The 20859-nt window shown below is 49.1% G+C and overlaps 1 protein-coding gene across 1 annotated transcript in view; it reads right to left on the bottom strand.

Annotated features, from left to right (window-relative positions):
* Nucleotides 1-338: 338 nt before the first annotated feature.
* RPUSD4 (RNA pseudouridine synthase D4) overlaps nt 339-20859 on the bottom strand; it is a 36800-nt gene continuing 16279 nt past the window's right edge. Inside the window, exon 8 of the transcript XR_012919021.1 lies at nt 339-1343. The gene's annotated coding sequence lies outside the window, so the exon portion shown is untranslated. The remainder of the gene's footprint in view (nt 1344-20859) is intronic.

The following is a 20859-nucleotide window of genomic DNA, read 5'->3' as shown; positions in this document are numbered from 1 at the left end:
ACATTGCATGGCTATGCAAAAATATTTTCTTTTATATCTTTATGCTATAAGTTTTTCCATTTTTAAAAATTTTTACTATTTTTTTACTTTTTAAACTTTTCTGCTAGAAGCTAAGATGCACACACAATAGCCTGGGCCTACACAAGGTCAGGATCATCAATATCACTGTCTTCCACCTCCACATCTTGTCCCACTGGAAAAGTCTTCAGGGGTCATCTCCTGTGATAACAGTTCCTTCTTCTGGATTCCTCCTGAAGCACCTGCCTGAGGCTATTTTACAGTTAACTTTTTTAAAACAAGTAGAAGGAGTACAAACTCTAAAATAACGACAAAAAGCATAGTGTGATAATACATAAACCAATAACATAATTATTTATTTTCAAGTATTGTGTACTGTACAGAATCGTATGTGCTAGACTTTCATGTGACTGGCACTGCAGCAGGTTTGTCTGCACAGCGCCACACCAGCACATGAGCACTGCTGACGCATGGCAGCACACCATTATGAGGGCTGCAACGTCACTAGGCAATGGGAACTTTTCAGCTCTATGACCGCTGTCGTATATGCAGTCCATCTTTGACCAAAACGTCATTCTGTGGCACGTGACTGTGCTCAAAGTAGACAGAAGCCAGGATGAGGCACACACAGAAAACCATGTTGCCTGAAGAATGACTGAAGAATATGTCATTTTTAGCCAGAGAAGAAAAGGCTCTCAAAATGCTTTCATTTACACATGCAAATATTTAAGGGATACCTATTAAGTGTAAGGTAACATGCTACGTGTTACCATGGAAATCAAAAATGTCTCTGTCTTCAGGGTGTCTGTGGCAGACACTGCAGTACTCTGCCCAGGTTCCCTCTTCAGGAGACAGACCCACCTCCCAGCTACCGGACCGGATGCCAGCTGCTGGTGCTGGCACCAGCCCCTCCCTGGAACAGCCTTGCCCGAGGTCCTGCTTTCTCCCAGGGTGTGGCCTGGTACAAGAAACGGCCTGGCCTCCTTGCCACAATGTGGGATGGTTCCAAAAGGCCATCCCAGCTCCTGGGCACCTCACGGGACCAGATGAAGCCTCGGCTGCAACCACAGGGGGGTCGGCTTCTCCCTCTGCCCAACCCCACCATTCTCCTTTCTCACAGGGGGGTCTCTTGTCAGAATTTGCCTGGTGGGAGATGTACACGAGGCAGCAGGTACCCGTCAACAGGGTCAGGGACAGGGCAGCATGGGGTGCTGCAGGCGCTCTCAGGAAGGCACCGGATCCAGACTTGGGGCTCAAGGGGGCGTCCAGAAGAGGCAGCGTGAGGCATGGGGAGGACAGACGTTATTTTTCACCTCCAGCTGGCTCTAAATAGAAGAAGACAGACACACGCTCTTTATTATGTGCCTAGGACTGTGCTGGTGGGGCCTCAGAGGGGTGGTCCTGCTCTGCCCCACTCTGCTGGCCTCCTGGCTCTCTACCCAGAGCCTGCATGGATAGGACCCTTGCTCTCAACTGCTGGACACTGCTAGCCCTTTGGAGGGACCCAGGACAGGGAAAAGGGGATCTGTTTTTGGGGATTCAGTTTTCCTTCCCCCAATCCCCACCCAATCCAGAGGGAGGGTGAGCTCAGAGATTAAAAACTCATTCCCTTACAGGAAATGAAGAGCTGTTGCCAGGACCTCCCAGCTGAGAAAATGTGAACAAGATGCCTCGTGCTGCTGATGAACTCCCCACTCTCAGAGCCTCAAGGGAAGGCAGAAAGATGGGCCACTGCCCAGGCACTCCCATGTCTGTTCTCAGCTGTGCTTTACCCCAGCATGTGGGAAGCCCCTGGCTGCTGTGGAGCACACAGCCACAAAACACCCTGGCTCCCAGGCTTATAAATCACCCATTCGAGGGGCAGAGAGGCGTGGGAGTGACATGGCAAGGACACTGGATTCTAGACAGTGCAACCCACTGTCCGTGTGACCTGGGGTGGGTCTTGGTTTCTTTATCTGTGCAATGGAATTGTTGGGCTTTGGGGCTTCTGGAGTTTCTTCCATCTAATTCTAGTTTCTGAAAAAGGAAATGTAAAAGTTTACTAGATTTGTATAGCCCAACAACTGAGATCTCTAATCCAACAGCATCTCTTCCTCCAGGAGAGTTGGGAACCCAGGAACATCAGCAAGATGTCTCCTCTTCAAAGCTGTTCTGGTGTTTCCCTCGGGCTCAGGGTCAAGGTGCAGGTTGATTAGAGTTTAGACAGAGAAGGTAGGTTTCTTCCTTGCAAGTTCTTAAGTCAAGTCAGGCCATTGCCCACCTGGCTTCTCAGGCTTAGATGCCTTCCTTTACATCCTCAGCACCATAAGCTCTCTTTAAATGTAAAATGTCACCTCCATACTTTATGCCACATAAACTATCCTGAAATTTAGATAATCGATGACTTGATGGAGCCTGGAACACCTTCATCAAGCCCGATCTGAGCTTCAGGAATCATTAAATCAACCGAATCAGCAAGCATTTATTAAGTGACTACTAACTGCAAATCTACCTGCCAGTGACTGCAGGGCCAGCAAAGAATGAAACGTCCCTGCTGTGCATAGGGACGCGGGGAGCGAAGGGCTGTGGTTTTACTCTTGCCCTTTACTGTATCCCCACTGCCAAACTGTCAGTTCCTAAGTGTTGCCCCGTTGTGAGGATTGCCCAGGTGGCCACACTGTCCAGAATGGCTGGGTGGCTCAGCTGGGACAGAAAGATGCTCCCAGGCCATGCTGTCTGCATCTGTACATGGTGGCTGACAGCTATCATCACAGCTGCTAGCACGAGGGCACATGCTCATTATCTGGGAAGGACATCCTTTCTGACAGAGCGAGCCAGCATCAGAAAGGAACAACGTGATGAGGTGCTAGCTATCCACTGCTACACAACAAATTACTATTATTATCTCATGGTTTCTCTGGGTCAGGAATTTAGGCATGCCCTCATTGGGTCCTCTGGTTCAGGGTTTCTCACAAGGCTCCAATCAGTTGCTGGCAAAGTTGGGGTCTCATCTGAGGCTCAAATGGGGAAGGATTTTCTTCCACAAAGTAATCGTTGGCAGGAACAAGGAACCCCATTCTGAGGGCTGTCAGACTGAGGTGGCCTCAGTTCCTTTCCATGTGGACCTCCCTACATGGCCATTTGCTTTGCCAAAGTGTGCAAACCATGAAGGCAGCAGAGAGCCTGCTAGTATGTGGAAAGTCACAATCCTCCGGATATAATGGAAGCAAAGAGTGACATCCTCATCATCTTTGTCATATTCTATTTGTTAGGCCACAAGTCCTGTTCACACTTGAGGGGGGACTACACAGGCTGTGGATAACAGGAGGTGGGGGCTGGGAGAGTCATCTTAGAGGCTGTCTGCCACAGAGAGGACCAGAAAGAGGCCACCCACTGAGCCTGGTACAGAATCTGCCCTGGCAAGCAGTGTGGGAACAAGTAAGCTGATGGAGCAGCTTGCATCCAAAAGGTGTGTGCCAGAGGTGAGAACCAGAGGGTGGCATCTCTGGATGAGGTGAATCACCTTGTACACATTGACAGCGAGGGAGAATCAGTGTAGGAAGAGACATAACCAGCTGCTAGGAGTGTGGCAGGTGATTGTGTGCTGATGGAGTGCTTTCTCAAAAGTGGCAGGATTTAGTCACCATTTGGGGCAAATCATATAAGGAGGCTATGACACAAAAATGAGGAAAGGATGATGCAGTCCACTCCTCGCCAGGTCATTCAGTGCCCTTTTCAGGCAAGACCCACCCTGCCATTCCTGAGCTGGGACTCAGCCCCACCTGCATCTACTGTAGTGTTGAGATATGCAACTGCCCTGTGGGGCAGGGCAGGAAACTCTAGGCATAATCGACCTTTTCCTCTGAGTTCAGTGTGTCCTTCAGAGACATCCTTATTCTTGGCCTTTTTTGAGTTCCTCCTCCTCAAGCAGCTTCATTGATCACAAGCTATAAAACACTCTCTCTACCCTCTTATCAGCGTCTGCTGCAGCGGATGCTGTGACTGAAATTAATAAGTCTGGGAGCTTTCAAACACCTCAGGAAGTTTTAAGGCTAGCATGTCCACTAAGTAGGGCAACCACTAACGCTGTGCAGGCTGTGCCCTGCACAAAGGCCCTGCTTGAGGGGTGAATGCAGCGCAGGGCCACACGTGACCAGGGAGGGTTACCCTTGGGGAATTCACAGGGAGACACCACATGGGCTATCTGTAGCTCTGCTCCCAAGTTTCACCATGACCTGGAGACCACTACAGAGGCCAAGTTCAGCTACAACCACCAGCCTTTCACCTTGGGAAGGATCTTGAAGGGGTATCATTTCCACTTTTGATAGATAACTAAGGGACAAAGCAAGCCAGGAGATAAGGGTCAGCTCTCTACTTTTGTAAGGGCCTGATTGCAGCCCAAAGCTGCTGGCTCACTTGTGCGAGCCCGGATAACAGAAAATGGGCCCAGGGGAGGAGTAATCGGCTCCTGGAAACTGCTAGCTTGGGGCCCAAAGGTAGAGCTATCGGCTAAACGCATATTTCTGCTTCTGAGAATCGCTTGCTTGCAGCTAGACGCACAGGTATGGTGCCAGATAAGGGAGAAAGGCCCCTTTGCCCCAGCGGGCTACCAGTCCACCAATCATTTTAAAGACTAACACGCACAATCAGCTTGTGCAGCGCGGGTGTTCAAGAAGGAGGGGGGATAAAAGGGGAGCCCCAGCTTTGGTCAGGGTCCTTGCCTGTAAGAGCGGCCACTGCGCTGGCACTCTAGGGCCTGGACCCTGGCTAGCCAGAAAATAAAGCTCCTCTTGAGTGATTGCATCCTTGGTGTCTTTGTTCGTCTGCCTGGCGGGGTGCAGGAAGCCGGTCCCTAACACTTTGAAAGGAGATCCTTTCCAAAGGACGAGTCTTCCTTCCTCCTACAAGTCCTCCAGGTACTCCAAGGTGAACTGAGGGATCCTAGCACAAGGAATCTCTGAGACTCACCTCCAGACTACACAGAGTAGGTGCCTCTGCCTGTACTACTTACATCTCCTCGCCTCTGAATAAAGTACAATCCTCTTACTTATAGAAGGTCTTCTAAATCATAGAAAAGATGTTTCAATTCACTGAACGTGTCCCTGAACCTAGAGCAGTTCAAACACATTGGAGATATTAAAGAAACAAAAGCAAAAAGCTGCCTGCCCCCATTCCTGAATTGTCCTGGCCCGCGGGACCTTCTGTTACTCTCAGGGATCAAGGGGGACCTTGCCTGAAAGAGATGGGCAAGAGAAAGGAACGAGACCAAGCAAAGGGTTGTCAAGGTCTACTTTACTTGGATTTTTAGTAGGTTTTATATACAGAAAACAAGAAAGTAGAAACAGAAAAATAGAGTGGGGGGATGATGAGGCTTGGGTGTGGGCTAATCAGCCCCAATCAGCATCTCAATGGCACCATAAGCTGTTTGTGACGGATCACTCAACCCCAACCTGGCAGGGAGTTGGGAACAATTGCAGGTAGCATGCCCTGGAGCAAGTATGTCATGGAATGCATTCTTCTCGGAACTATAGCTGGGGGGCTGGGTGCTATTTTCGTCTTAGGCTATTTTCTGGGGCGAGGCCTATGCGTAGGACAAGTCAGGACAAGTCAGGACAAGTCGTTGGAATGTGGAGGGTCTTAGTCTCCAACACTGAATGACTCAAGGCAAAGAAAGTTCTATTGTTGAGGAAGGGTACAAAGGAGTTGGAAGTGGAAGAGGTCATATTTAAAGGGTATACACACCAAATTCTAAGGAGCAGAAATGACAGAGAAAGCACAGGTCCTGCAATTTCATCAAGCAAAGGGTGTTGTGCCTAACAATATGTGCTCACAAAATTTTAGCCACTCAGTCATCTGGTTCATTCCTCACAGCCTATCTATTGGGACAGGAGTTGTGGAAATGCTAATTTTACAGATTTTTAGAGATGAGAAAACTAGGACTTTGAGACCAGGATGACTTGGCCAAGTCATGTGGCTAATCAATAAATCCACATTTCATGCATTGAGGTGGGGATATGGGCAAGACAAGAGAAGAAAGAAGGTATAAAGACAAAAAGAACTTTTCAACAAACGGTGCCAGAACTGGATATTCACATGCAAACAAATAAAGTCAGATCCCTATCTCACACAATATACAGAAATTAACTCAAAGGCCTAAATATAACAACTAAAACTATAAAACTCTTAGAACATAAACACAAATCTTTGTGATATTGGGTTAAACAGTATATTTTAAGACATGACACTGAAAGCACAAGCAATGAAAGCAAAAATAGATAAACTGAACATCATCAAAATTAACAATCTTTTGGGCTTCAAAGAATGCCATCAGGAAAGTGAAAATACAACCCACAGAATGAGGAGAAATTTTTGCAAATCATATATCTGATAAAGAACTTGCATCTAAAGATCTCACAACTCAATAATAAAAAGACAAATAATCAAATTTTAAAATGAGCAAAGGATCTGAATAGACATTTCTTCAAAGAGGACATACAAATGACCAATAAACACATGAAAAGATTCTCAACATCATTGGCAATCATGAAAATTCCAATCAAAACCACAATGAGATACTATTTCACACCCAATAGGATGTCTAGAATCTTAAAAAGACAAATAATAACAGGTGTTGGCAAGGATGCGGAGAGAAATTGAAACCCTCGCATGCTGCTGGTGAGACTACAAACGGTGCAGCCCTATGGAAAACAATGTGGCAATTTTTCAAAAGCAAAACATGGAGTTACTGCATGACCCAGCAATTCTACTCCTAGACATACATCAAAGAGAAACGAAAACATATATTCACACAAAAACTTGTACATGAATGTTCAAAGCAGCATTATTTGTAAAAAGCCAAAAAGTAGGAACAACCCAAATGTCCACCAACTAATGAATGAACAAAATTTTGCATGTCCATTCAATGGAATATTATTCAGCATTAAAGAAAAACGAAGTACTGACAATGCCATAACACAGATGAACCTTGAAAACATTACGCTAAGTGAAAGAAGCCAGTCGAAAAGGGCCATATACTGTGTGATTCCATTTATATGAAATATCCAGAATAGACCAGATAAAAAGTAGATTAGTGGTTTCCTAGGGCTGGAGAGAATGGGGAATTGGGGATGATAGCTAAGGGGTTTCTTTTGGAGGTGTTAAAAATGTTCTAAAATTGATTGTGGTAATTGTTGCAAAATTCTGTGAATATACTAAAAACCACTGAACTGCACACTTTAAAATGGTGAATTATATGTTATTTTGAGTTCTCAATAAAGCTATTAAAAAGAGAGATTGAGAGAAAAGGATAACTTCATTTCCCAGGCTAGAGATTCCCAACTTGGGGCCCATTGAACATCTGAAATTGCAAAATAATACTGTAAGAACACGTGTACATTTTCTAATAGGGAGGCCTGTAGCTTTCCTAAGAGTCTCCAAAAGACCCAAACCACAGAAAAGAATCCCTGCCCTCAGACTGACCTGGGGCTGGGACTGGAAGGTCAGAGAACATCCCCTTGGACTCCATCTACCTCACCTTCAGGCTAGATTCCATTTCCTCTGTGTGTATTTCTTTGCTTATTTATTTATTTTTAAGAGACAGGGTCTTGCTCTATTCCCCTGGGCTAGAGTGCAGTGACATCATCATAGCTAACTGCAGCCTCTAACTCCTGCCCTTAGGCGATCCTCCTGCCATGGCCTGCAAAGTGATGGGATTATAGGTGTGAGCCATTGCACCTGGCCCCTGTGTGTTCACTAAGCTATGTGGAGTTGGGTTAGCTGCAGCTCACCCAGGCAGCAGCTCTGAGCCCAGCCTGGAGCTTCCAGGCTCAAGCTTTTCCCAGCCCCTTCCCCTAATTGCCCCCTCCCAGACAAGTCCCTGCCAGGCTTCCCCAGAGGACGGCAGCTGCTCCACTTCCTGCTGTTGCTGCTTGCTCAAGGAGTTAACTAGGAGTGGGGACCCTTGGCCTCTCTGGGCCTCAACCCCAATGTTAAAGGGACCAAAAAAATTAGGGGGACACAGTCCTGGTTGCCAGTGGACAGACAGCCTTGGTTTAAGACTGTTGTCCTGTGTGATTACTGAGTGTCACCTTTCATTCTCAAAAGCATCCAATACTGTACATTTACTTAACCCCTTTCCAAAAGAGCGAATGGTCACAGCTAGCTGGGGGTGAAGAGCTCTCCGGCGATCCCTGTGGCCACCATCCTGCCTATAGGAAAGCTTCACCTCCACCTCCTCGGCCACAGCCTTCCTTCTGTTCTGCTGGTATCTCAGCAGGAAGTATCTCAGGCAGCTTCCCTGGAAGTGCCTGGCCTCATCTCCTATCCCATCCATCCTCAGCGGAGGGATGCCCTGGCCTCTCCCCTACACAATATGATTGACTTAGAGGCAAAGGTGACATTCCTCTGTAGCCCCTGCCACCCTCAGCTTTCTCCTCCCAGGCTGAAAAGTCTGATCTCTCCACAGTATACTCCTCTAGCCTTCCTTCAGCACTCAGGCCTCCTGTCCCACAGTGCCACACACTGTGTCTTTTCCACTTTATACTGCTAGTGCCTGCCAGAGCAGGTGCTTGATGAATCATTCTTTTCAATAAGTAATTTTTTAAATGAATGAAGCACCAGCATAGTTAAGCTAAAGCTGCTAACACATTGCCCAGGCCTCTGGACATGGGCAGCTCCTGAGACCAGAAGAGTGGGCTCAAGGGGCAGACCCCACCGAAACCCACCCCTGTGGATGCAACGGGAGGTTGGCAGGGCAGGGGGAAGGGCCATCTCCCTCTATTCCCAGAGCTGTGCCTCTCATGGCTTGTGTGCCCAGAACCATACCCACTTGCAGCCAAATCCACTTCTGCTCAACAGAGAAAGGAAAAACTCTTTTGTCACATGCAGAGCTGTACAACGAAGATGGGGTCACCTTAGACTTTGTATCTGGGGTCCTTTTTATTTTGTTCCTTTATTATTATTTCAGGGTATTATGAGGGTACAGACATTTTGGTTAGGGGGTTAGAGGCATGCCCTTCCCCTGTGTCCTTTAGTTTTGTGTTTATCCCACCCGACCCCCTCCCATCCCTGGAGAATATTACTACCACGTGAGCACCACAGTGTTAATCAGTCAGCACCAATTTGATGGCGAGTACAAGTGGAGCCTATTCTTCCGATCTTGTGATACCTCACTTTGGATAATGGGCTCAAGCTCAATCCAGGAAAATATAAGAGGTGCTAGATCACTGTCACTTCTTATAATTGAGTAATATTCCATTGTATACATATACCAAATTTTAATAATCCACTCATGACTTGACAGGCACTTAGGTTGTTTCCACATCCTTGCAATAGTGAATTGTGCAGCCATAAACATTCGGGTGCAGATGTCTTTATTACAGAATGTTTTTTGCTCTTTGGGGTAGATGCCTAATAGTGCTATTGCTGGATCGAATGGTATTTCTATTTTTAGCTCTTTGAGGTATCTCTAGATTCTTTTCCAACTGCTGGATAGAATGATATTTCTATTTTTTGCTCTTTGAGGTATCTCTAGATTCTTTTCCACAAAGGTTGCACTAATTTGCAGACCCACCAGCAGTGTGAGAGTGTTCCTGTCTCTCCGCAACCTCCCAACATTTGTTGTTTTGGGATTTTTTGATAGAGGCCAATCTCACTGGGGTTAGGTGGTATCTCATTGTGGTTCTGATTTGCATTTCTCTAATGATTAGGGATGTTGAGCATTTTTTTTACATGTTTGCTGGCCTTATTTAGTTCTTTCCAACAGTATTTACTACCCATTTGACAAGCATTTATCAAGCACTTCCTATATGGTATACCAGGCCTGTGCTGGGGATGCAATCTTGAACCACACAGTCAGGTGTCTCTGGCCCTGTAGGGCTGTCTTTAATCATGATGTCCAAAACTGGCCCTAGACTAGAATGAAATGACACAATGATTTCTTGGTTCCTACAAACTGGATACCTTTACATAAGGTTCATAAAGCCAATGCATTAATATCTGCTTGACAATAGAACTTTTGGAGATAGATGGAACCACTGTCAAGTCTGAGTTCTGCCTCCCCTAGGGGAGTTATTTAACCTCAGCTCGCTTGTGAGATGTATATAAGGCACCCATCTTGCGGATCATGGGGAGGGCCAGCGGGGTAATGTCTCAGCGAGACGCCCAGCACGCAGGGCGCTCAGTGACGGAACAATGGTTACCCCTGAGAACTCGAGTTTGCACCCCTAGCTAACGGATGATTCTGCTGCCAGTGGCATCACCTTGTGCTCCAAGACAGCATTTCCTAAACTTGACCGATTTTAAGAATCACCTTGGGAGCTTTTTAATATTCCAAATATTTAAGCCTCAACCCAGACCTATTGAACCAGAAATGCCAGGAATGGGGCTGGGAATGTGCCTTCCTAGAGCCTCCAGGTCTGCACTCCGCAGCAGTAAGCAATGCCTCTCAGGTGCAGCGCCACCCATTTGCTTTCCAGAACTCCTGTGAGGGACAACGGAGATGAGGGCTCTGAGGAACCCTAGCTGGCTTCCGTCTCTGGGCCTCCTCCTTCCCACTCTGGGCCCGAGCACCCAGGCCGAGCCTCCCCCTGGCTGCAGTGGGTGCCTTAGGAGCCAGGGGGCTGTTCATAAAGCTCCTGATGAAAGACAAGTTGGACAGCAGGGGTCAAAGTTCACACAAGCTGCTCCCCCTTCTGTTTCATTTACAACTGGCAGTCATCTCATTAGCCACTTTGGTAGGAGCGTCAACGATAGCCGACAGCCAGATGAACAAGCAGAGCACAGCGACGTTAGCCGACAGCCATGATATGACTTTTCTAATTTTTCATTTATCAAAATAAAATTGTGAACATTTAAAAATAACATCATAAAAACATATATGTATATGTTACCTATTCTGATTTACATGACAAGTAAAGCTGCCTGTAAAGGAAAACAAGCTTCCAGTGCTTGAAAGCTTTCCTCATCACACAAGAGCAGAACGGACGCGCCGTCAATGCGCAGCACACGCCACCATGCGACTGCGAGTGCCGCCGTGGGCAAGGCTTAGCGGCCGGTGAGCGCCGCACCGGAGTGGCTAAACCCAGTCTCCCTCCACCCCACCCCACCTCACCCACAGCCTGCCCTCAGCTTGGAGTCTGGGAGGGAGAACAAGTGGTCCCACGGCAGACAGGTGAGCTCCTGGACACACCCACCCACACTCCCCCTGGCAAGTCCTACCCTGAGATGTTTGCTAAACTTGGCATTTTGTTACAATGCTGTAGCACAACTTGTACTTGGAAATCAGCACTGACCACTTCAGGCAGTCCTGGGGAGGAAGGAAGGCAGCAATTTGCTGTGTTCTGGGCTGGCTTTTCACCTCTCTGATTCCTGTTTCGTCCTCTGTAAAGGAAGGTTGCCAAGATGCTTAAGTGAAGTGGACCACACGAAGAGGTGGCGGTGCAGAGAAGCCACAGTGGAGGCCTTGCCTGGGGAAGAAGGCTGCTCCCCTAGGGGACAAGAGAGAAAGCAAAGTGGGGACCTGGCTGAGGGACAAGAGAGTGAAGGGACTCACCAGCCTTCCAGGGCAGACTGCCAGGCCCTCACCGGGGAGCAGGAGTGCCGAGTGTTTACGTGGGTGACCATGTCTGCATTCACCCCTTCCTTTTTTCACTCTTTCTGCCAATCTAAGAGCCACCACAGGGTCTCAACCTTAACATCATGCCTTAGGCTCATTCCCCAGGGCCCCAGGTACAGAAATGTCTCACCCCATCCCTCCATTGCTCACCCCACGCCCCCATGACAGAAGGGCACTGCCTGGTCGCTTTGGGGCTCAGGAGAGGGCCTGTGCCAATATAAGCACTGGGGCTTAGAGTTTCTCTGCGGGAGGCAAAGCTGGTCGAAGGGAGGTTGGGGGACCAGTCGTAAACCATTTGCAGAGCTGGCTTGGCTTGTTTAAGTGGTGGGGGAGTGGGTGGAGACCATCAGTGGCTACAGCACAGGGTGTCCCCCAGAACCCCAGCTGTGGGATGCCTGAGGAAAGACCACCATCCCTGCCGCAGGTTCCGAGAAGGGTGTCTCTGGGCCTGGACTAGGTGGGCTGGGAAAGCCCCCCCAGTTCCCTGGTGGCCCTGGCCACCCACTCCTCATCTGCCATCTCTCCTCTCCTCCTACACAGGTCTTGTGGGAGCTCAGGGATACCCCTGCATGGCAAGGCCACTGTGCCTCACTTGAGATGGGCTCTCCTATACAGGAAGGCTGGAGACAGGCTGGGGTGGAGCTGACACCTGGAGAAGAGAAGCGAGATGAACAGGAAGGAGACTGGAGATGGCTGCCAGGGCGTGGGAGAGAGCAAGGAGGAGGGCAGGACAAGAACAACCTCAAGAAAGGGGACAAGAGAAAAATCTAAACAGAAAGCAAAGGCACTAACTAGGGAACTGTAGTGGGGTGACAGGTCGAACACCTAGGAATGCTGCAAGACAGAGACCAAGACAGGTAGAGAGCCCAGGGCGGAAACACAACAGAGGCAGACGACAGGGATGCCGGGCAGACTGTCATATTTGGAGCTGGGCTCTGTTAGAATTCTTGACCTCAGTCGATACTGGGTGGGGACTGAGGAGTGTGTCTTCCCCTCCCATCTTTCCAGCTGGAACCCTGGAAGCAGCTCATAGCCCTCCCCTCCACTCTGCCAGACCAGAAGGCCCTGGGCCTGGGAGCGGTCCACCCACACTGGACTTGGGCAAGTGGGGAAGCTGTCTGTGGATGCCAGGAACAAGGAGCCCTTGAGAAAACAAGAAGGACCCTAAGACTTACCAGCCAAACAGGCCCTCCCAGGCTCCTTCCAGGCCTGCATGGGACACGGCTGGGCTCAGTGGAGGCCTTGGAGTCAAGAAGACAGAAGATGGGAAGATCTGGGTGTTCTGACAGAGGTAACGTGCCTGCTGCTTGAAGACTGGTTCTTTAGCCACCAGCTGAGAGCTTTATCAAGGGGACTAAGGCCTCCAGTGTCCCACAGCTCTGACCCCCATCCGCCTGCTCTGGCCCCTCCCCTCCCTGACCTTTGCCCTCTCGCACTCCCTCCCCTGCAGGTCAGAGTCTAAGCTCCCCAGCCTGGCCTGCCAGGTCCTTCCTGCCTCTCCTGCTGTGTCCCTGCCCTGACTCCACACTGCAGGAACACCAATCTACTTGCAGACCCATCTGTAGACCATGCTGCCCTTTCTTCTGGGGCACCTTGCCCTTCTCTCCACCTGGACACTTTTACACCTCCCTTAAGTCCCTCACCCCCAGCCTGTGTCTGCACTTCCTTAGTGGTCTCCTAGCCCTCGTGCCTCTCCTATGACGTGGCTGAAGCACGGACTCGCTTGTCAGGTGCTACAGGAAGGGCTGTGGCTCCATCTTGGCACCCATCCTGCCCAGCACTGTGCCGGAGCTCACAGGGGTAGGCTGACAGGACAGTGGGTGACACATGGGATGCAGCCAGCATTGTAGGCCACACCCACCTGATCGGTTCTCCCTTTTTTGTCTTTCCAACTAGTCTGTAGGCCGTTGGGTGCAGGAACTGTATTTTCTGCTCCTTTTATGTCCCCCTAGTTTCAGACCATGTTGGGCACTGACAGGAGGAGATGTCCAAGTTTCGCTGAATCCCAAGGGACACCCTGAGTTCTCCGAGGCACTTACAGGACCCTGAGCTCCAGCAGCCAGGTGCACATGGAGCTTCACCCTTTTCAAGGGATGCCCCTTCCACAGCATCCCAAGCCTGGCCTGGAGCCCAGTTGACTGATTTCAGGACAGGCCTGAGGGAAGGGGCAGGAGTGGTGAACTGGTGATGGGGGCTTTTCTTTAGAAAATAATGAGGCAATTAGAGGAAGCAGAGAACAGTTCCAGAAGTGGTGTTTTACTGCTGAGATAGATAGTGCCCACATACAGCTAACAAGTCAGCACGCCTGGGAGAGACGGCTGTTCGCAGGTGCCACAGCTGTCACCGGGCCCCACCATGCCACTGCAGTTACCTGACCTAAGGGTTTTAGAGTGAGCTGAGCAGGCATCCAGAGTCTAGAATCCTGGTCTCCAGAACTTCCTTGCCAGACAGAAACTCAGCCCCAGTAAGGGCCCCGCTTGGATAGGGTTTCCAGGCCATATGGTCCAGGAGGACTTGGGGGCCAGGGAAGGCCAGGTCTAAGGTGCTTTCTGTTTCTCTGGGGCCCAGCTATAGAAGACAGGAGAGCAGGCAGCAGACCAATGCCAAGATATGTGTGTCACGTGCTTCACCTTGAAGTTCCACCCCCTCCAGGATGAGCTTTCTGGGGCACCTAGTACCTGGCCCTGAGCAGGTGCTGGAGGCCAACACACGGTGTGCTGCTCAGTGTGGCCCTGGCCCCCGAGTTGCACAGCATCTGGGCCAGGGAAACAGCACGGGGACAGAGCCCCTCCAACAGGAGGCAGTGTGTGACCACCACTGATCAGGTGCACGCCAAGGTGTCCCATTCCCATCTGCCCCCCTCCCCACAGCGGCCCTAGACCCTGCTCTCTTGTCCAGTCTTTCCCAGAACTCTGGAGCTGCTGGCCTTTGCAGCAATTGCTGCGAGAGGACACCAGCACTGACAGCTCTTGTCACAGCTCCCCAGGCCTCGCTCATGCTAGGGGAGGTGAGGACAACTTGATCCCCTGCCTCGGACACAGGGCTGCCTGCCAGACAGGGTGTGGGGCCCCTGCCATCCCTGCCCCCCCCAGGAGTGGGCATTGGGGAACAAAGCCCATGGTGTCCCCTCTGCTCTCCTTCCTACCCTGACCTTCCCTTCCCTTTGCTCCGCACCAAACAGCAGCTGCTAATGGCAGCTAAATCGCCCAGGATGAGTGACGCTGGTGCTTAGGAGGATGAGTAGAAAAGAACTTTTGACATGACGACCCCACCCTTCCCTACCCCAGACCCCCATTTTAGGGATCTGGGGGGGTTCCCTTAGCCCCAGGATCCTGGGCTTCTGGCCCCCAAACAAAGAACTGAAGAGCCCTGGCTGCATGCCAGTACCTTCAAACTACCCCACACTCCTCAAGAATTGATGGCCCTTCAGGAGCTGTCACAGGGTCCTGAGAAGCCACTGACGATGCTGTGCCTTCCCTGGCACCTTCCAGGGGCCTTGGCTGGGGGTGTTTGCCAGGTCATTCACTCCCCGAGTCCTTGGTCTTTAGCTCCATCTTTGGTGGACAGCCCAGCTCGGGGAACGCCTGTGTCCACCTTCCCCCATCCTCAGGGCAACTCCTAAGCCAGCCTGGGAGGCTCCCCACATTCAGGCACTGGCCACTGGCAACTCCCAAGTCAAGGCCACTACGTGTCCAGCTTGGAACTCCAGTCTTCACATGTAATGGGGACATGTGGATCCTGTTTCTTTGCTTTTCCTTTCCTGTGTCTCTCCCAAACTGTAGTCCCAATAGCATAGAAAGGGCTGTTCCTCATGCCTGTCAGGACTCCGGAAAAACAGACTAACGGGCCCTGAGCCCTGCCTCCTCTCTCCTTAGGCGGCACCACGGCACGGTGGGTAAGGCTGTATGCACATCTGCTCCTCACTTTCCAGCCGCATGTCCGCAGGCAACTGGCACAGCTTGACTTCCTCATCTCTAAAATAGCTCCTTCATGGAACCAGTGCAGGGGCTTCCTGAGGTTGCAGAGGTAGAGCGCACAGCGCCATGCCTGGCTCACTGGAAGTGCTCAATGTAAGCTGCTCTTTGTGGCACTAAAGTATCCCCCTCAGCAATGGCTGCTGTGCTGTGTACTGAGCTGTCTCCCTAAACTCATCTACAAGCCAAGGAGGGAGGCGTCAGGAGAAACCAACCCTGCCAACACCATCACTGCACACTGCGGCCATTCACAGGCGCTGGGCAGAAGGGTCAGGGCCCCACAGCCAGGTCCCTTGTAGAGGCTTCACCTCCAAGGGCAGTCAGGATTCCTAAGTTGAATCCAAATATTGAGTCACGACACTGCCCTTCTCTGAGATGCTGAATTTGTGGGTTCCAAGCAAGGGGCTGAATATGTTATCTCTCCCAAATAAGTAATCTCAGCCTACTCAGACCCAGGGTCCTGGAACTAGAAAGGGTCTCAGAGATTATCTTACCTAGAGACTGAGAACATAGACTTGTCTCATCCACTCAGATTACAGGCAAGGACACGGAGATCCAGAGAGATTGCAACACAGCTGCCCAGCGGCAGAATAAAAACAGAAGCTACTTGACTCGTCCTGCCATGACAAGATGCTCCTTCCTGTTCCAAGCACACAACACACCCCTCTTTTCAGGCTGCCCACCTACAGTTTGGACCTGGGAAGAATGAGGAGAGGAAAACTGGGACCTCTTGGGGAAACACAGGTTAAGAGCAAGGGCTCCAAAGTTAGAAAAACTTGGGTCAAAACCTACTTCTGCTGTGACCTCAAGAAATCAATTGACCCCTCTGGACTGTAAAATGGAAATGAAAATTAGAAAGAATGGTATATTGCCCACAAAGCTATCACTAGGAGCTTCACATAAGCTAAGCTAATCCATTTAAGAGGCTCTGCATGGGCAACAAAGGCTGAATATTGAAATTACTGTTACTATTGGTTCCTGGGTCTTGTGTGGGAAGGAAAAGCAGGAAGGAAAGGCAGAAGCAAGTCTTGGCTGGGATCACAGGCCCTTCCTGCTTTCTTTCTCTTGTGGGGGACATGGGAAATCTGGTTTATAAGTCCAGAAAAAAACCCAGGGAAACTTTTGGAAAATTCTGTAACTTTAGACCGGAAAAAGGCCAGATTCCCCAGCTGGGCCTGGATGAGCTGGCAGCCTTTCAGGCCTGGCATTGGAGAGGCCCCTGTGTGTGCACGTGAGAGACTTGGAGGACTACAAGGAGCTCAGGAGAGCCATGGCCTCCTTCTGTCTTCCCTGTCTGCTCCTCTCATCTCTTCCCTACAGTGAAGGTAGGAACCCTCAGTAGTTGGCCAGTTTTTTGCAGCTGTGAGTCTATAAGACCAGGCTTGGCAGCTGCCTGTCAGAGCAGAGCTGAAGGACCCTGGCATCTAGGTGGGTGGCACTCCATGACCTCTGAGGTCCCTCTCAGTATTGGGATCATCTGATCCCAAGAGGGAAATTTTTGTCTCTGACTCTCCAAATTGGATGTTTCATGCATGAAGTGATTAACACATGCCCCTTAAAACCAACTACAGGTTGGGTGCAGTGGCTCACGCCTGTAATCCCAGCACTTTGGGAGGCTGAGGTATGAGGATCACTTGAAACTAGTTTGAGACAGCCTGAGTAACACAGCAAAACCCTATCTCTACAAAAAATTTTAAAATTAGCCACACATAATGGTGCACACCTGTAGTCCCAGCTACTCGGGAGGCTGAAGCAGGAGGATCACTTGAGCACAGGAGCTCTGAGACTGCAGTGAGCTATGTTGTGCCACTACATTCCAGCCTGGGAGACAGAGCAAGAACCCATCTCAAAAACAAAACAAAACAAACCCCAACTACAAATGAAGCAGGTGGTGTCTGGCCACCATGAACCACTAAGGACACAAGCTGGAGGTTTGGGATGAGGAACCCCAGGCCGTCCACCTGGCGCAGCCCAGAGGCTGGGCCAGGCAAGACCGGGCCCTGGAGAACAGAGAAGAAAGGGGTGACAAAGACTGGCCTGTGATGGGAGAGGAGACCACCGGTGTCCACAGCTTTCCCCCGACCTCACCTCCTGCTTCCTCCCTGATCTTCTTGTGCACATCAAAGTAGGGACCCCTCCCCTTGGCTGGCCCCTTGAAGCTGCTGAGGGACAGATGGGAACAGCTCCCGGTCAGAGCTGGCCCTTGCCCGGCTCTCTGCACAGGAAGGCTGCTGTCTTGGCTGCCCCCTTTCCCAGGCTCACCCCAGCCTCCCAGCACAGTCTGGACAGCTTGCCTTGGGGAAGGGAGTGCACAGGCAGCTCTGATGCAGGGGTTCAGAGGCCTATAGGTACAGGGGCAGGGGAGGAGTCAGAGACCTGAGGGGCCTGTGGACCCCTCAGCACATGTCAGACAGGCCATGGAGCCACAGAGGATCCTACAGGGAGAAAAGGAATGAGGCCTGGAAGAGCTTCTCACCGAGAGCAATGGAGGAGGAAGGGATTAGCCTCAGCAGGCACGTCCATACTTTACATTGTAAGACGCGGCTTTGTAGCAGAGGTGCCCAACCCATCACCCTTACTTCCCCTCCATTGTTTAGTAAATAATAAGTTTCTTTTTATTTAGTCAAAAATCACACATAACTATCAGTGTGCCTGATTAACAAAGAGATGGCAACTTTTTACTACATTAAGCCAAAAATTAAATCAGCAAAGAGCAAAGAATGCTATGCAATCATGCATATTCGTTTTCTTTTTTCTTTTCCTTTTTTTTTTTTATTTCGGCATATTATGGGGGTACAGATTTTAAGGTTTCAATAAATGCCCATTTCTCCCCCTACCCCCACAAGTCTGAGTCTCCATATTCCTTTTTGATAGGCTTTTTTTTTTTTTTTTTTTTTTTGAGACAGAGTCTCGCTTTGTTGCCTAGGCTAGAGTGAGTGCCGTGGCAGTAGCCTAGCTCACAGCAACCTCAAACTCCTGGGCTCAAGCAATCCTTCTGCCTCAGCCTCCCAAGTAGCTGGGACTACAGGCATGCGCCACCATGCCTGGCTCATTTTTCTATATATATTAGTTGGCCAATTAATTTCTTTCTATTTATAGTAGAGACGGGGTCTCGCTCTTGCTCAGTCTGGTTTCGAACTCCTGACCTCGAGCAATCCGCCCGCCTCGGCCTCCCAGAGAGCTAGGATTACAGGCGTGAGCCACCGCGCCCGGCCATTGATAGGCTTTTTGATAGTAGAGAACACCGTTGTACTTTCCACATTTTTATAATGAACATGTAGTACTTTTATAACTAAGCATGTATAAATTAACTTCTATTTCAAATGCACTAGAGGAACCCAAAACATGACCTCCCCCTCTACGAACAACAGAAAAATCCAGGCTCAAGCTAGCTACAAAACTAGAGGATGGAGACTTACAACGCTGGGGTAACAGGTGGGGTTATCAGGACCTGGTCAGAGAAAGACAGCGAAAGACTCTTGTGGAGGATACTTGACAGGTGATTAAAACCTGGTCCCACTTCTAGGAGCAGCTTAGCCTGGAGTGGGATAAAAATCTGGGGTACTGCTGCTATCTGGTGGCAAAATCAGAAAACGCATCTTACTTCACTCACATTAATACTGTAATAAAACTAAATTGCACCTATGAAATTGTCTACATTTGACCCAGTGTGACCATCAAAAATTGAAAATTTTACAAAAAAAAATCCATGGAGGAAAGAATAGTCTTTTCAACAAATGGCACTGGGACAACTGGCTACAGCTGAAGTTGGACACATTCCTTACACCACACAAAGAAATAAACTCAAAATGGATTATAGACCTAAATTTAAGAGCTGAAACTGGAAAACTCTTAGAAGAAAATATAGGAAGAAATCTCCAGGACTTTGTATTAGTCAATAGTTTCTTAGATATGACACCAAAAGGACAAGAAATAAAGGAAAAAGAAATTGGACTACATCAAAATTAAAAACTTTTGTAGTGTAAATGATATAACCAAGAAAGTGAAAATACAACCCAAAGAAAGGGAGAAAATATTTGCAAATGATATATCTGATAAGAGACTGGTATCTAGAATGTATAAAGAATTCCTACAATAATAAAAGTACACGTGGCTGGGTGCAGTGGCTCATGCCTGTAATCCTAGCCCTCCAGGAGGCTGAGGCAGGAGGATCGCTCCACGTCAGGAGTTCGAAACCAGCCTGAGCAAGAGCGAGACCCCGTCTCTACTAAAAAGAGAAAGAAATTAATTGGCCAACTAAAAATATATAGAAAAAATTAGCCGGGCATAGTGGCTCATGCCTGTAGTCACAGCTACTCAGGAGGCTGAGGCAGGAGGATATCTCTTTTTTTTTTTTTTGAGACAGAGTCTCGCTTTGTTGCCCAGGCTAGAGTGAGTGCTGTGGCGTCAGCCTAGCTCACAGCAACCTCAAACTCCTGGGCTCAAGCAATCCTTCTGCCTCAGTAGCTGGGACTATAGGCATGCGCCACCATGCCCAGCTAGTTTTTTCTATACATATTAGTTGGCCAATTAATTTCTTTCTATTTATAGTAGAGACGGGGTCTCGCTCTTGCTCAGGCTGGTTTCGAACTCCTGACCTCGAGCGATCCGCCCACCTCGGCCTCCCAGAGAGCTAGGATTACAGGCCTGAGCCACCTCGCCAGGCCAGGAGGATCTCTTAAACCCAAGAGTTTGAGGTTGCTGTAAGCTAGGCTGATATCACTGCACTCTAGTTGGGGTGACAGAGTAAGACTCTGTCTTAAAAAAAAAAAAATAGAAACAAAAGTACAAGTAACTAAATTTAAAAATGGGCAAAAGATTTGAGTAGACACTTCTTAAAAATAAGAAATATAAGCAATTAATAAACACATGAAAATAGGCTCAGTATCACTAGCCATTAGTGAAATGAAAATCAAAACCACAATGAGAAACCACTTATATCCACTAGGATGGCTGTAAACAGAAAGACATGGAATAACAGGTTTGGTGAGAAACTATAACCCTCACACACTGCTGCTTGGAATGTGAAATGCTGCAACCACTTTGGAAAACAGTCTGGCAGTTCCAGGAAGTGTTAAACAGAGTTGTCATATGTCGTAGTCTGTTTGCGATGCTATACAGGAATATCTGAGACTGAGTAATTTATAAAGAAAAGAGGTTTATTTGGCTCACAATTCTGTAGGCCACATAAGCAGCATCACACACCAGCATCTGCTTTCAGTGAGGGGATCAGGAAGCCTCCACTCTTGGGGGATGCGGAAGGGGAGAGAGCTT

Source organism: Microcebus murinus, chromosome 4 (genome assembly GCF_040939455.1).
Source record: "Microcebus murinus isolate Inina chromosome 4, M.murinus_Inina_mat1.0, whole genome shotgun sequence".
Classification (NCBI taxonomy): domain Eukaryota; kingdom Metazoa; phylum Chordata; class Mammalia; order Primates; family Cheirogaleidae; genus Microcebus; species Microcebus murinus.
Note: the sequence above shows the minus strand (reverse complement) of the source record. Positions and strands in the feature narration are given on the sequence as shown.